The following is a 16,276-nucleotide window of genomic DNA, read 5'->3' on the forward strand; positions in this document are numbered from 1 at the left end:
TTTGATGACAAATATCTTGCGGGAACTAGGTGTGAGTCTGATTTGATGAAGATGTGCATGTGACTGATGGTAAAGACCTTGTCGGGAGAAGGGTACTTATCTGATGTGTGGATGTAAATCAGGTTTCTTAATTCATTGTTTCAGAAATTGTGTGAGAGTTTATTTCTCTCTATTCTGTTCAGTTGTTGATAAACTAAATGAGAAGCAGAAGGTGTGATCTTTTGTCTATGATGTGAAACTGATGTCCTACATGATGTAACAACATCAATGTGTGTTGTTATCCTGGAAGAATGTCTAGGACTGTGCATGTGAATTTTGAAGAAGCAACATTATTGTCTGAAGTGGCAGTTCTGACATAATGTTAAGTATTTATAGCAGGTTTAACTTCTATGTAGGTTCTTATTATTGACAAAACAGCCAGATATTAGAATTTTTAAATAAAAATATTTTAGATTAGAAAATATCTATTTAATAATTAATTTATATGTAATCATTATTAAAAATGAGTAGTATGGTAGGAAGCTCCTAGACCATGGCTTGTGTTACATCAGTTTCCTATAGATTCTCTATTAATGGTGAACACAATCAAATCCTGCAGGCTATGATAGGTTTGAGACAGGGAGATCCCATCTCCCCTATGCTCTTTGTTCTTGTTATGGAATACATGCATAAAATTTTACAAACCTTGAAAGCTGTACCTGAATTCAAGTTCCATCCTAAATGTGCCAAACTCAATGTTGTTAATCTGTGTTTTGTTGATGATATCTTACTTTTTTCCAGGGCTGATTGTAGCTCAATTAAGCTTGTCATGAACAAAGTGAGACAATTCTCCAAAGCAACTGGTCTGCAAACGAGTATCCCTAAGAGCAAAATATACTTTGGAGGTGTGAATGAAGAAAATGAGCATCTGCTGAGCCAGGAGACTGGTTTCCAAATTGGGTCCATGCCTTTTAAGTACTTAGGCGTGCCTCTGGACAGTAAGAAGATCACTATTGCAAACTGTCAGCCCTTGATTGAAAAGATGTTATATAGGCTCAACCACTGGTGTACTAGACTTCTATCATATCCAGGGAGGATCCAGCTAGTAAAGAGTGTGCTCTTTGCTATAACTAACTACTGGGTGCAGATTTTTCCTCTTACTAAAAAAGTCATATCTCACATTGAAGGCATGTGTAGAAGGTTCCTTTGGACTGGAAAAGAAGATGCTAGAAGAACTGCTCCAATAGCTTGGGAGAGGATATGCAGTCCCATTGCTGAAGGAGGGCTAAATGTTATTGGCATTGGTTTGTGGAATCGTGCAACAATAGGTAAAATGATATGGAATTTGTATATGAAGAAGGATAGGCTCTAGATCAAATGGGTGCACCAGTAATATATGAAGAATGAGAGTGTTGCTGAGTTCATGCCTAAGGTAACAACTTCTTGGATTATGAAAGCCATGTTCAAACATAAAGTGTACCTCATGAACTCTAATGCCTGGAAAATTTTTGAGACAACAGGAGACTATAAGTCTAGCACTGTATATGAGGAGCTTAGAGGAACTCATCCAATTGTGCCTTGGAAGAACTTGGTGAGAGGAAATAGGGCAAGACCTCGAGCCATTTTTGTGCTATTGATGACTTGCCTTAAAAGATTGCAGACTAAAGACAGGCTAGCTAGATTTGGCACACTGACAGATGGAAATCCTAAAGTCACTCCAACGCCACCTCCCTTCTATCCACCCACCTATAGCCGCCACTAACACCCTTTTTAAACTTGAAGCCTTGTATAAATCTGGGAATGCATCTTTCAAAATAATTTCCTCAAATCATTTTGCTTTACAAAACGGTGTATTAAAACCATTCTGAATAGCAAAACTACTACAAGGAACAATAGCATCATGAAAGGAACAATTACCGATCTTTACGATATCCCTCCACCAAAGGAGAACAAATAACCCTTGCTTTCAACACGTTGTACCAAAGCGAATCGTTCCCTTAAAGAATTTTCCACCTCCGCTTGTTAAGAAGATCTAAATTTAACACTATAATGTTTTTTTATTCCTAATCCCCCTTTTTCAAACACTAAATTCACGTTCTTCCAACTAACCCAACCCACACAACTTAATCTACCTCTGTAACTTTTTTTTTAATAAAAAATAATATTAACGAGGTCTTAACTTTTATGAAATCATTGGTATAAATAAAAATATGAAAATAATAATTTTATTTAATTTATTATTATTATCTTTAATTAGTGAGCAAATATATTTAACAACAGGTTTAATTTTTATGTAGGTTCTCACTTTTAGTAAAAGAAGTAGGGTTTTGAAATTTTAAAAAAACAAATTTCTTAAATAAGAAAATATTTAATTTAGAGTAATCAACATATGTAATTTATATTAAAAAATAATACATTTAACTAACGCCTCGTAAAGAGTTCCTAATTAACGTTTTTTCCGAATTTATTTATCATTTTTTGTTTGATATGATTTTTTTACTCTAATATAACAAAAAAATTATAATTTATTATCATAAATATAAATTGTAGAATATAAATAATTGATAACCTCTTTATAAACGAGAGAGGTAGAATGTTCCTATAATAAAAGTTACAAAAAATAGAAAAAATGTTACCTGATCGGAACCATTTTCAATATTTAATGTGTCATAGTTTTGCCACTAAATACTTTAAAACTGTACAATACTAACGTAAGATTATGAGTTAAGTACACGAAATTAATCAAATGTAAAATTATTAAAAGTAAGAAATAGTATGTTAAAAAATTACAAATGACATTTATATATATAAGGAAACTCAGCTATTAATTAATCAGTAAGTAAGGAGAGAATCTCACCAATGAATCATGAAAATTTAAAATTAGATTCATATATTAAAATACTAACTAACTAATATTTGAAGCAGTATTAAGGATAAAATGATTTGATACAAGCAAACTGTAACAAACAACTATGTAGATATAAAGGAGGCTTTACATAATTACCTTGCACTTATAGATCCTCCTGAATGTCTACATGTTCAACAAAACTAAGATAGCTTTCAGGTAATATTTGAACAGGAATGCCTATAAAAGTAAAAGTACAAAGATTTGGAGTAGATAGTTTGATGTTGCCTTGGTAAGAATATGATTGTATTGTTAGGTTGAGAAGGGTGCTACTTGATATACATATATTATGTTCTCCTTTAATTTCAAAATGAGAAATCTCCAAAGTACTCAACTTTGGAAATGCTGAAAAAGGATATGCTCCTCCTAAAAAAGTGACATATCTTAGATGCAAACTGGTTAATGCTTGAAACCACCTAGGATATTTTTTGAAATTCTTGAGAGGTGTGGCGTGATAAAAAGCAAGATGGAAAGACTCGAATATTACACAGGACATGGATTTCTAATTGTTGAACATTGTGCGCTACAGGAGTTAATTTTAATGTTTAAAGGTTTACTCAGTAAGGACTTAGGAGTAAACACCCTTGAGAAACGGTTATCAGTAATTTAAAAAAGGTCATTGCAAGGTCAGATTAGAATTATCAATGAATCTGATCAAACACATTGCCTAGCATGTTTACCCATATAGATTTAAATTTGTTCAACTGCTCTGTTTACTTTTAATTACTATTTTATTTTCTCTGTTTAAAAGCAACAATCTAAAACTCCCAAGTCTTTTGTTTAACTACTTTAGAACACGAACTCTATTTCGTCAAGCAGTCCTTGAGATCGACATTTAGGGAATTTCCACTTTATTACTAGAGAGGTAAAATAGTACACTTACTATTTTCTCTATCAAGTTTTTGGCGCCGTTGCCGGGAACTGCCGAAGATTATAAAGTTCATTGTTTTATTTTAGTTAAAATTGTGTTGCTTTGCAACTAAAATTTTGATTTCTGTTTTTTATTTGAATTTTATTTTATAAAAAAAGAGTTGTATTATTTTTGCTTCATGAATTATTTTATACTTTGCTACTAATTAAGTGTTTGAGTTTTGTAGCCATGTATTATTTTGATACATTACCACATGTATCTCCTACATGTTGGTCACCCGATTTGGGAATCACTCTGGATGAAAAGCCACAGTTAAAAATTTGTGAAAATGTGGATATCCAACAAGAAAATCTTGAGCAAAAGAGCGTCCCTAATTTTTTTTTGCAACAAGGCAGATGAAAGACATGAAATTGACTAAGTATTGGATGCCATTTATGCCTTGTTCACTAAAATCAAATTGAAACTGCTTTGGAAGCCATATCATCAATACCTCATGTTCATGGGATTTCTTCCAATCAAAGGAAAGAAAAAAGATGATGTGTTCTTTTTGTCATATATGCCACCCTAACATAGGGAATGAAGCGTCAAGCTAATGACGATAAACGAGCGCTCCTTGGGAGGCAACCCAAGGGAGGTATTCGTAATTTTTTATAGTCTTTAATTTTATTTTTCTTTGAGTTGGTTTATTTTATGGAGTTACTTTCATCTGGTAATATGATAATTATAGCTTCAGTGGTTGTGTGAAAGAGTACTCAAACAAATTGCTTGTGTATCCTCTGCACCTACAAATTCGCCAAAATATGTTGTTATATACCTCTGAATGATCTGATTGGTTTAATTGTGTTGTATTGAAGGTTGAGCAGGTTAACCGTAATTGGTTGAGAAGCCCCATCCAACAAGAGGTGCTGTGTAGGTTGTCAGCTCTACCTAACATGGTGGGAGCAGAAAAAGCTAAACACAATATTCATCATGTAGAAAATTCAGGTATGTCTTTATCATTCAGAACTTGCGTACGTTCTTTTCTGATGACATTTGCATGATTTCACACACTGATGCATTTTTTTTGTTATTACCCTGAGCCTTTCTAGCCATCCTTTTTTATTATTATCCTTTGTTAACCCCATTTGAGCCTTTATCCATTTGTTTGTTTTAATAATTGCATCATATACGCCTATAGCCCAAACACTTTCCTACCCAGCTCAAAGTAGTTACATGAGTTATCTGATCTATGATCATTCTAAGTTTGGGGTTGCTATAGGGATAGAAACATTTAAGTTTGGGGTAGAGGTTATGGAAAATAATCATCAGGGTATTCGAGAAGAAAGAGATGTCACCGGATATGGAAAAAAAAATCAAATCCAAAAGTTGAATCCTTAATAGCTTTTTCAAAGAGTGAAGGCAAGAAAGAATACATCCCTATGAAGATTGTGTTTTCCTTGGAGAATAATTTATCATCCAATGGTATAGATTTGCGAAAGAAGGGGTCTTAGGAATATCAAATTTTAAATTGTGATTTTGATCACTATAAAGAATGTGTTTTCCATGGAGAATAATTTATCATCTTTTGTCAGAAGGGGGGGGGGGGGGGCGACATAAAATGCTTATTTTTCTTGTGATGCCATATTTAATGGTTTGGTCAAATAAGTTGCCTTTCCAATATCAACCAATGTAGATCCTAACTCATCATTTTTTACTATAGTGTTACCGTCAATCCACTTGTATTTAAAAAAAGGCACTTTGAATAGAACATAATAAATTTCTAAAATTTCCTTAATACAATACAAAAATTAAAATATGATAACTATATTAACAACAACATATAAGAAAATTTTTTTAACTAATACTTATACTTCAAGCAACATACAACAACATAGAATTTAATATGTTTATTTCTAGATTTTCTTTAGTTAACCTTGTTTAATATTTGTTAGTATATTATTGTCATTTATTCATGCATCATCTCCTATATCCTTACTAACATTATCTTGTTTATATTGAGGTATCACTATTGTAAAAAACGATACCGTAAACAAAGTATAAATAATTTGATTTTGACGGCAAGAAACTCACAAGGGTTAGAAAATATGGTAAAATAAGAAGAATACAATAATTGGTTATAACTGTTATTCTTTCCTTTCTCTTTAATCAAGATTACAAGTTACAAGAATAACAAATAACTCTCCCATCCTAAATTAGGATTTGCAGTATGCAATGATGAGAGACTAGTAAGCTATTTATAAAACCTAGCATACTAACTAATGGTCTTTTTCCACAAGGCCCATTACACAAGTTAAATTAATAAACAAGCTAACTTAACAAATTAGGGTTTAAACACTAAAGCCTAATTTAACATGCTAACAACCCTAGCATCTTTGACACCTGCATGCTAGACCCATCTTTGACTACATCATGCATATTTTGACACCAACTACCCTTTGACCATACTAGAGTTCGATACAATATCTCACAAATCTTCACCTTAGAACAAAATCTATAACATCAAAGAACAAACAAACTTTCTTCATGCAGCTTTATCAACTGCATACTGTAGAAAAACATGCAATATGATAATGCCTTGGTGATCATATCAGCAGCATTGTCCTCAGTCGAAACCTTCAGCACTTGGACTTCTCCACGCTCGATTACTTCTCTGACGAAATGCAGCCTCACATCAAAGTACTTAATTCGCTCATGATAGGCTGAATTCTTCGATAGGTGTGTTTCACTTTGACTATCACATTTAATAGTGATGCCTCGACCTTGAAGTTTCAGCTCATTTGCAAAACCTTCAAGCGACAATGCTTCTTTCACAGTTTCAGTTAGGGAAATATACTCCGCTTCAGTGGTTGATAAAGCAACAACCTTTGAAGTGTTGCTTTCCAACTAATTGCTTTGCCAAACATAGTGAAAACATATCCACAGATAGATTTTCTAGAATCCATACAACCTGCATAATCAGAGTCAACATATCCTTTAATTACTGCCTTAATATCTTCACCCAAGGCTCCACAATAAATTAGGACCCTGTGAGACTCATTTATGTATCTTAAAATCCACTTCAATGCTTGCCAATGAGCATTTCCAAGATTCGCCAGGTACCTGCTTACAAGACTTACTGCATATTCTATGTTGGGTCTAGTATAGACCATAGCATACATCAAAGAACCCACTATATTAGCATATGAGACGCTATTCATGTAGGCACTAAAGCTTCATTAAAAACTACAAAGTATAAACAGTTTGATTTTGACGATAAGAAACTCACAAGGGTTAGAAAAGATGGTAAAATAAGAAGAACACAATATTTGGTTATAACAGCTATTCTTTCCTTTCTCATTAATCAAGATTACAAGTTACAAGAATAACAAACCACACTATTTTTCATCTTAAATTATGTATCCATTATAAAGTCTTTTACTTTTTACTTTTTTATTTATTTTAGCATATAATAAATAATTTTTTTAAGCAAAATATTATATAATGGAGAACTAAGGGTTCTCCAACATTTTTACACGAAGACAGGGGAATAGCCGGCCAAAAAGAAAAATTACAATCCAATTAAAATTTCGAGAGAAATAACAACGTATTCTTATTAAACTCGTAAAAAGAATAACTGGAATGTGTAATTTTTTGGCAAAAACACCACTTTCAAACAAGGAGCTTTATGTTCCAAACCGTGTCATTAAAGTTCCAATGCTCCTCCCGGAAACACGCCCCGTTCCTTAATAACCATAAAGTCCAAGTTGTGGCAAGCCAAACAACATCTACCTTACTCTCTTTGACCTTTTGAGTACAAAAGAACGAATGTCAATCCATAAAATTCGACAAACACTCATCCTCCAATCTATTCACTTTACCTACCCAAAGAGCAATTTCGCTCCAAATGTTCTTCACCACGCAACAACAAAAAAAAAGAACGGTTGCTATTCTCAGCATCTAAACCACAAAAAATGCACTTTAATTTATCTAAAGGAATAGAAATACCTCTCTATATCAAGAAGAAGTCTCCAATCGAAAGCCTTAATTTTGAAAAGCACCTCCGATTTCCACACGAGCCGAAAAACATCGTTGAACTTGTTTGGAGGTCTGTAAGGAATTAAGGCATTACCATAATATGAATAAGACGAAGCTACCGAAAAATCCAATCCGTTGTTACAAGCCCAAGAAACCGAATCTTTACCATCCGTGAAACCACAAAAACCCTCCAACTTTTCCCAAAATAAAATGAAGCCACCCATATGGCCGGATTCTTCCAAAAAAAAACATGGAAATCCCAAAGTCACTCCACTGCCACCTCCCTTCTATCCACCCACGCATAGCCGCCACCGACATCCCTTTTAAACTTGAAGCCTTGTATAAATCCGGGAATGCATCTTTCAAAATAATTTCCTCAAATAATTTTGCTTTACAAAACGGTGTATTAAAACCATTCTGAATAGCAAAACTACTACAAGGAACAATAGCATCATGAAAGGAACAATTACCAATCTTTACGATATCCCTCCACCAAAATAGAACAATTAAACCTTGCTTTCAACACGTTGTACCAAAGCGAATCGTTCTCTTGAAGAATTCTCCACCTCCACTTGTTAAGAAGAGCCATTTGGTGTTCCAGAACCATTTGTGGATTTGCTATTCTGATTCTTACTTATTTAAAATAGTTTTGTTCGGGTATTCTTTTAATTTACATATTATTCTTAGTTTCATTCAGTCAAAGTTGTATCTATGTTTGTTGAAAAAAAGTGTTTTTTTTGTTTGTTGAAAAAAGCAACGGCATAATTAAAAAGAATGAACATGATTTTACATATGGTATGATATGATTTATGAAGGTTTTTGAATGATTGTTTAAATTTTGTTAGATATTTTTTATGTATTATCTTGTATTATTGTTCTATTTGATGTAGATGTCCCTTTTTGAAATATATTCTGATTATATTTGACTTTTCTCTAGTTAGCATTGCTTTTGTTTTGATGTTTAGAGAGTAATTTTTCTGTCATTTATAATTGAGTTGGTGCTGTATTTTGGGGTTGATAATGCTTGTTCTTGGTTGTATAGTTAAAGTGATTCATCATGGGTGATTTTTTTCTTGTTTAGAACATAGGTGTTTTCTGTTGTTCATTGTCCTGCTAGTGCATGCTTTGGTTCAACAAGATTGTGGGGTGGTTGCCCCTTGATATTGATTTTGGTTTATGTGCTTTGGAATTTTTGGTTTATGTGCTTTCAAGATAGGATAGTTAACAACTCTTAGATACAAACTAAATCAAATTATATTCATTACAGTGTGTCACTTTCAATTTGAACACAACAAGCTATATCTACATATTTTCACCATATGCTCTAACCACTTTTATATACACAGGATTAGGCCAAGCATGTACTGTTTAAAAGACAAGTACTCAACAGGTTCTTTTTGTTGGTCGTTTGGTACAAAAATAATGTGTTGATCATTTTATTGTGATTGCTTATGTGTTTTAAAAAGAAGATAAAATGAAATGTGATGAAAGTGCAGGTAAAACAAGATTGAGACTCCAACCATAAATGGGTATGAATGTATGATGAATTGTTTAATATAGTGAGTTATATGTTGATGTTGAATTTAGATGTCATTGAAGTTAATACTTGTAAATTTTAATTTTCATGAGTATTAGATATCTCTTTGTAGTAAATTGTTGTTAGCCACAATGAACAAAGTAAAAAGTATAAATGAAGGTGGATCTCTTAGAAAAATTGGTCGAGAAGACCGACTAAAAGTTTTGAAGTTCCTCTTCAAGCTAAATCAAGATATAAATTTTGAGGGCCCAAAGCTATTTATAGTTAACATATTTTGTTTTTATATTTAATGCAGAAAGGTATCAACGTATCAACGAAGAAGATGAAAATGAGGATATAGATGATGAATTATTTCAAGAGGATGATGTAAGTGGTGAATTTCAAGAGGTTGACATTGATGATGAATTTCACGATGAAGACACGGGTGAAGAATTTCAAGGAGACTATGTAGATGATGAATAATTTTGAAACAAATTCTAATGAGTAGGATGATTTTTTATAGGTTTATATGAATGCATTAAACTTAAACAATGTCATTTTATCAAGCATTGTTAGATAATTTATTTATAACTACATATTTGAACTAAACTGTGAATTCAACTTTATTACCAAAGTTTTTATGGTATATTGTATGTTTGGCTTATAGCGGATTATATTTACAAAATGATAAATATTGTAACTACTATTAAAGATAGTGATAAATATTTTAAATACTATTAAAGATAGTGATAAATATTGTAAATATTATGTAGATATTGAAAATAATATTTTCGATTTACTAATTAACCACAATAAAAATGATATATTTATATTTTTGGGATTAATCTTGATTGTATTTAATATGTAAAGATGTTGCTTAAAGGGAACGATTCATAATTGGTGTCAAATATAGCAACGCTTAAAAATTGTTGCCTTAGGTGCCTCAGTAAAAGCGTCCCCTATTCTAGTTTTACAGGCAACGTTTTTAAATAGTGTGCCCTAAGAGTGAAATGTGCGTTGCCTAAAACATTTGGCAACGCTCGTATAGAAGACACTCAAAAATCGTCCCCTATTCTTTTAGGCAACACTTTTTAGATTTCTGGCAACAATTTTTGAATGTTCCAAGAGACAATAAATGTTGTAAATTAAACACTACAATGTTTTTTTATTCCTAATCCCCCCTTTTCAAACACTAAATTCACGTTCTTCCAACTAACCCAACCCACACAACTTAATCTGCCTCTCTAACTTTTTTTTAATAAAAAATAATATTAACGAGGTCTTTACTTTTATGAAATCATTGGTATAAATAAAAATATGAAAATAATAATTTTATTTAATTTATTATTATTATATTAAATTAGTGAGCAAATATATTTAACAAAGGTTTAATTTTCATGTAGGTTCTCACTTTTAGTAAAAGAAGTGGGGTTTTGAAATTTTATAAAACAATTTTCTTAAATAAGAAAATAATTAATTTATAGTAATAAACATATGTAATTTATTTTAAAAATTAATACATTTAATTAACGCCCCGTAAAGAGTTCCTAATTAACGTTTTTTTCGAATTTATTTATCATTTTTTGTTTGATATGATTTTTTTACTCTAATATAACAAAAAAATTATAATTTATTATCGTAAATATAAATTGGAGAATATAAATAATTGATAACCTCTTTATACACGAGAAAGGTAGAATGTTCCAATAATAAAAGTTACAAAAAATAGAAAAAATGTTACCTGATCGGAACCATTTTCAATATTTAATGTGTTAGAGTTTTGCCACTAAATACTTTAAAACTATACAATACTAACGTAAGATTATGAGTTAAGTACACGAAATTAATCAAATAAAAAATTATTAAAAGTAAGAAATAGTACGTTAAAAAATTACAAATGACATTTATATATATAGAAGGAAACTCAACTACTAATTAATCAGTAAGTAAGGAGAGAATCTCACCAATGAATCATGAAAATTTAAAATTAGATTCATATATTAAAATACTAACTAACCTATATTTGAAGCAGTATTAAGGATCAAATGATTTGATACAAGCAAACTGTAACAAACAACTAAGTAGATATAAAGGAGGCTTTACATAACTACCTTGCACTTATAGATCATCCTGAGTGTCTACATGTTCAACATAACTAAGATAGCTTTCAGGTAATATTTGAACAGGAATGCCTATAAAAGTAAAAGTACAAAGATTTGGAGTAGATAGTTTGATGTTCCCTTGGTAAGAATATGATTGTATTGTCAGGTTGAGAAGGGTGCTACTTGATATACATATATTATGTTCTCCTTGAATTTCAAAATGAGAAATCTCCAAAGTACTCAACTTTGGAAATGCTGAAAAAGGATCTGCTCCGCCTAAAAAAGTGACATATCTTAGATGCAAACTGGTTAATGCTTGAAAACACCTAGGATTGGGGAATAATATATTTTGAAACTCTTGAGAGGTGTGGCGTGATAAAAAGCAAGATGGAAAGACTTGAATATTACACCGGACATGGATTTCTAATTGTTGAACATTGTGCGCTACAGCATAATTTAAAATCCTCTCAAATAGGCGACGCTTCATGGAAATGGGAGAGTGAAGATTAAGAGCGTATAATGAGGCTGAGGCATCGCGTAGTAACAAAATCTGATGTATAAATTTTGTGAAAGTTTTGCGACGAGTAAAGTGTGAAGAGCTTAATAAAAGAGATGGAAGAGGCTTCCAGAGATTTCTCCATAGTGTGGATAGAATGCAACTATGAACGGCTTCTTTAGCATTTAGAAAGGAGAGTATGTGAAGAAGAATACAAATTGGTAAACTAGTTAACCTATCTTCATTTATATTGTTTCGTGAAGAGTGGGAAGATGCTTTTTCCATTGATATTTTTAAAGACACTTCTGATGAAGACGAATGAATTATATTGTTGACAGAATGCTAAAAAGAACTCTATTCTTCTACGTTTATAAGTTGCCTCACAGGTGTCAAAAAGATATTCAACAAGAACTTATATATCACTCTCTATGATTACTTTTCATGCTTCTTGGCGAATTAGGGTTTAGAATTTTAAAATAAAAATTCCTTAAATTAGAAAATAATTTATAATGATAAATATATGTAATTATTGTTTAAAAGTACTATATTTAATTTATACTTCATAAAGAAAAAGGTAGGTAATTAATATATATTTTTTGTTTTTTTATTATTATTTTTCTTATCAGGGTTTTGGAATTTTCAAATAAGAATTCCTTAAATTAGAAAATATTTTATTGATAATAAATATATGTAATTATTGTTGAAAAGTAGTATATTAATTAACGATTCTTCAAAAAAAAAAAGGGTAATTACTATGCTTTTTTTGTTTAATCTCTTATTATTTTTCTTATTTGGGTTTTGGAATTTAAGAAAAAAAAAAACTCCTTACGGTACAAATTATTTTATTAAAAATAAATATTCGTAATTATTGGAAAATGGTACAATATTTAATTAACGCTTCATTAAGAAAAAATACTTACCTAATATATTATTAATTTTCTTTTGACAAGGTCTTTAATTTTTTAAAGATTTTGATATAAACAGATTATTAAAATTAATAATTTTATTAAATTTATTATTATCATAAAGTTGAGAGAATAAATATTTCATAGCAGGTTTAACATCTATGTACGTTCTCACAATTGGCTAATGAATGGTTTAGAAATTTTACAGTAAACATATCTTAAATTAAAATACTATTTCTTACTAATAATAATTATATGTAATTATTCATAAAATGTTGTTTATTTAATTAAGGATTGATAAATATAATGTGGGCTATTTGTTCATGCTATTATAATATTTATTTTAAGGTTTAGGTATTTTAAAATAAAAATTGTTTAAATTAAAAAATATTTTATTAGTAATAAATTGATGAAATTATTTTTAAAAAAGTAGTATGTTTAACTAACGTCTCAATAAGAAAAAATGAAAGTAATTAAAAAGTATTTTTGTTTATTCTATTATTATTTTTATTATTAGGGTTTAGGAATTTTAAATTACAAATTACTTAATTTAGAAAATATTTTTTTAATAATAAATATATGTAATTATTACTAAAAATTAATATAAATAATTAACTCTTCATAAAGAAAAAGTAGGTAATTATTCTATTATTTATTTTATTTAGTCAAATCTTTACTTTTATTAAATTATTGATATAAATAATTATTTATTAAATTTAATATTTTCAAAAATTGGAGAGCAAAAATACTTTATAGCAGGTTTAACTTCTATGTAGGTTCTTATTATTGACAAAACAACCAGATATTAGAATTTTTAAATAAAAGTTTTTTAGATTAGAGAATATCTATTTAATAATTAATTTATATGTAATCATTATTAAAAATGAGTAATTTTAACTAACGCCTCATAAATAAGAAATCCCTAATTAACTTTATTTCAGAAAAAAAAAATTTAATTAACCATGTTTAAGAAAAAAAATTACCAAAAAAACTATATTTTCGGGGTATTTACCAAACTGTCTAGGTTTGGGACCCCAGAGAAGTGGATGCGCCAAACCAAATGGCGTATAAGTGTTAAAAGTGGGTGTATGCGCCAAACCATTTGGCTAACCCTAAAAAAGGGATTGTTTGCGCCAAATGAAATGGCGCATTAGGCTTCTTTTTGCACTAATAGCCATTTCATTTGGCGCCAAAGGCTTATTCTTTTTTTTTTTTTTTCATTTTTTTTTATTCTTTTTTGTTAAGATTTTGTTAATATATATATTTTCAAAATTCCATTTTTATTTAATTAGTTAAGATATATATATAAATAAATTTTCAAAATAATTTTTTAGTCTTAAAAATGAAGTACACAAAACGTAAATTGACATTTGTTAACCGAAAATATAACAATGGTGCATTATATTAAAGGAACGAAACATCGATTACAGATAATTAGAGAAACGATATATCGACACAATTGATTAAAGAAAATACAACAATATGATCAATGGCGTCCATCACCAAGATAGCCATCCGTTCCGCAATTTCGTCTTGTTATGACACGTTTGCCGCGATCGTTGATCCCGCCGCGAATATTGGCACCACCCCTTTCCCTAGCTCTGCCCCTACCTCTGCCCCTTTGTGGTTCTTGCTGGGTTTGTGTCACTGGGCCCGGCATTGGGATGTCTCGTGGATCGCTGTCAATGAATTCGTCGACGCCCCCATAATTATCCGGAAAACCGCTGTTGTAAAGTTGGTTACCCATCCCCTCAAACGTGTTAAGTCGTCGTGGTGGAGTGGGTTGGGAAAAGACTTCGGGTTCATAGCATCCAGCTGCACTAGAACTACCCTGATTAAAGCCGAGTTGGTTTGAAGGTGTTGCGAAGCCGGAGGGGGTGCCACGGTAAGAGGATTCACCATGAGGACCATCGTCGGGACTAAGATGAAGGCTAGATGAACCGGGAGTAAGGTTTTGGCCGAATCCCCTTGTGGACCCTGCAAATGCTGCAAATCCGAATGGTTATGAATGGGTCTGATATTGGTCCGAGGAATGATGGTGGTCATCATATTCTTGTAATGGTTGAGACTGGGATTGGAAAATATTTGATTGGCGGTAGTTGCGTGCGGAACGGGATGGAGTACTGAAAAGATTTTGTTGTTGTTGCTGGAGTTGTTGTTGTTCCTGGAGTTGTTGTTGTTCCTGGAGTTGTTGTTGTTGTTACTGTTGTTGGAGTTGTTGTTGGCGTTGTTGTAGGCGTTGTTGTTGTCGTTGTTGTTGCCGTAGTTATTGTTGTTGTTGTTGTTGTTGTTCCTCTTCCAGTTGTTGTTGTTGTGGCAAGATGTAGTTCTGTGCACGGGGATCTTTTTTTTTAAAAAAAATTAGGGTTTACGTTTTTTACTTGTATGTAAAACACTATATGAAACCCTAATTGTGATACAGACCTAAGGCAAGGCGTCAATGCCTCTATAAATTAGGGTTTCATGTGTGCATTAGTACACACACTCAAAAATGAGATCTCGAATAAGGCCAGATAGCTCGCACCGGACTTCTGAGCCTCCACCACCTGTGAGGCGTTTGGACTATCAACCGGACGTTCGTAGAAGGAACAGATACGTTATCTTCTCTGCCGTCAAACCTCCCATGCAGGTGATGTTTTGGAATATCCAAACCATGGATCAGCTTAAGAGAAACATCCTTAGGTTTTTGGACGGGGAGTGCAGTCCAGGCGAACAAATCAGATCTATCAAGAGACTTCGAACAAGGGGAGGTGTTTTTCTCGAAAGGCATCGTTGGTGGGAGGCTATGGAAGACGACATCCAATGCACTCTAATGATGGAGGACAGAGAAGACATTGTTTTAACCGTTGTAATATCCTAGACGCCACAGTTTCTTTATCATTTCAGTAACTTCTGTACCGTTCAATTAAATGCTCTTAGCATATCTGTACCGTTCAATTAAATGTTGTTAACATATTTCAATGAAATGATATTTTATTGTTACAAAGTTTCCAATTATTATTTAAGTTATTAATAATTAACAATAAAATTTCCCTCTGCCTTGCACCCGCTATAAATAGTAGTGTGTGTGTGGAGTTGAAGTACTAACTCTTCTTTCATTCTTACTGTAAACACTAAAAATTGAACTCAGTTTAGGCTGTGGTCTTCTTTGAGGAAGGTAGTCGCATGCGGGTTTGCCTTAACCCTCACTGGAATTTCCAGAGAATTGTTAGAGCCATCAACACTGGGTTTCGTCAACTAGATGGTCCAACCAGAAAAGTTAAACAGCTAGATTACCGATGTCCATACATTACGTTGACGGATAATAACCCTGAAGGCACGTACATGTATTATTGGGATCGTGTGAAAGACGATGTGGACGTGGATCTAATGTTTTGGACACACAGTGGAGAAGTTAACCGAGGCGTTGAAGATCCCCTTGTTCTTGCAGTGATACTTGAGTAGTTTAGATTAACTGTTGTTTTATTTGTTGCAATGAGTGAGCGTGT

At 31.8% G+C, this 16,276-nt stretch overlaps 1 long non-coding RNA gene across 1 annotated transcript; it reads left to right on the plus strand.

Moving 5' to 3' along the window:
- The first annotated feature begins 8,364 nt into the window (after window positions 1-8,364).
- On the plus strand, window positions 8,365-9,919 carry LOC131632279 (uncharacterized). Its single transcript, XR_009292937.1, has 2 exons — window positions 8,365-9,298; window positions 9,602-9,919. It is a non-coding gene; the product is annotated as an uncharacterized LOC131632279 (long non-coding RNA).
- The last annotated feature ends 6,357 nt before the right edge of the window (window positions 9,920-16,276 follow it).

This window comes from Vicia villosa, unplaced genomic scaffold (genome assembly GCF_029867415.1).
Source record: "Vicia villosa cultivar HV-30 ecotype Madison, WI unplaced genomic scaffold, Vvil1.0 ctg.000924F_1_1, whole genome shotgun sequence".
NCBI classification, from domain to species: Eukaryota; Viridiplantae; Streptophyta; class Magnoliopsida; order Fabales; family Fabaceae; genus Vicia; species Vicia villosa.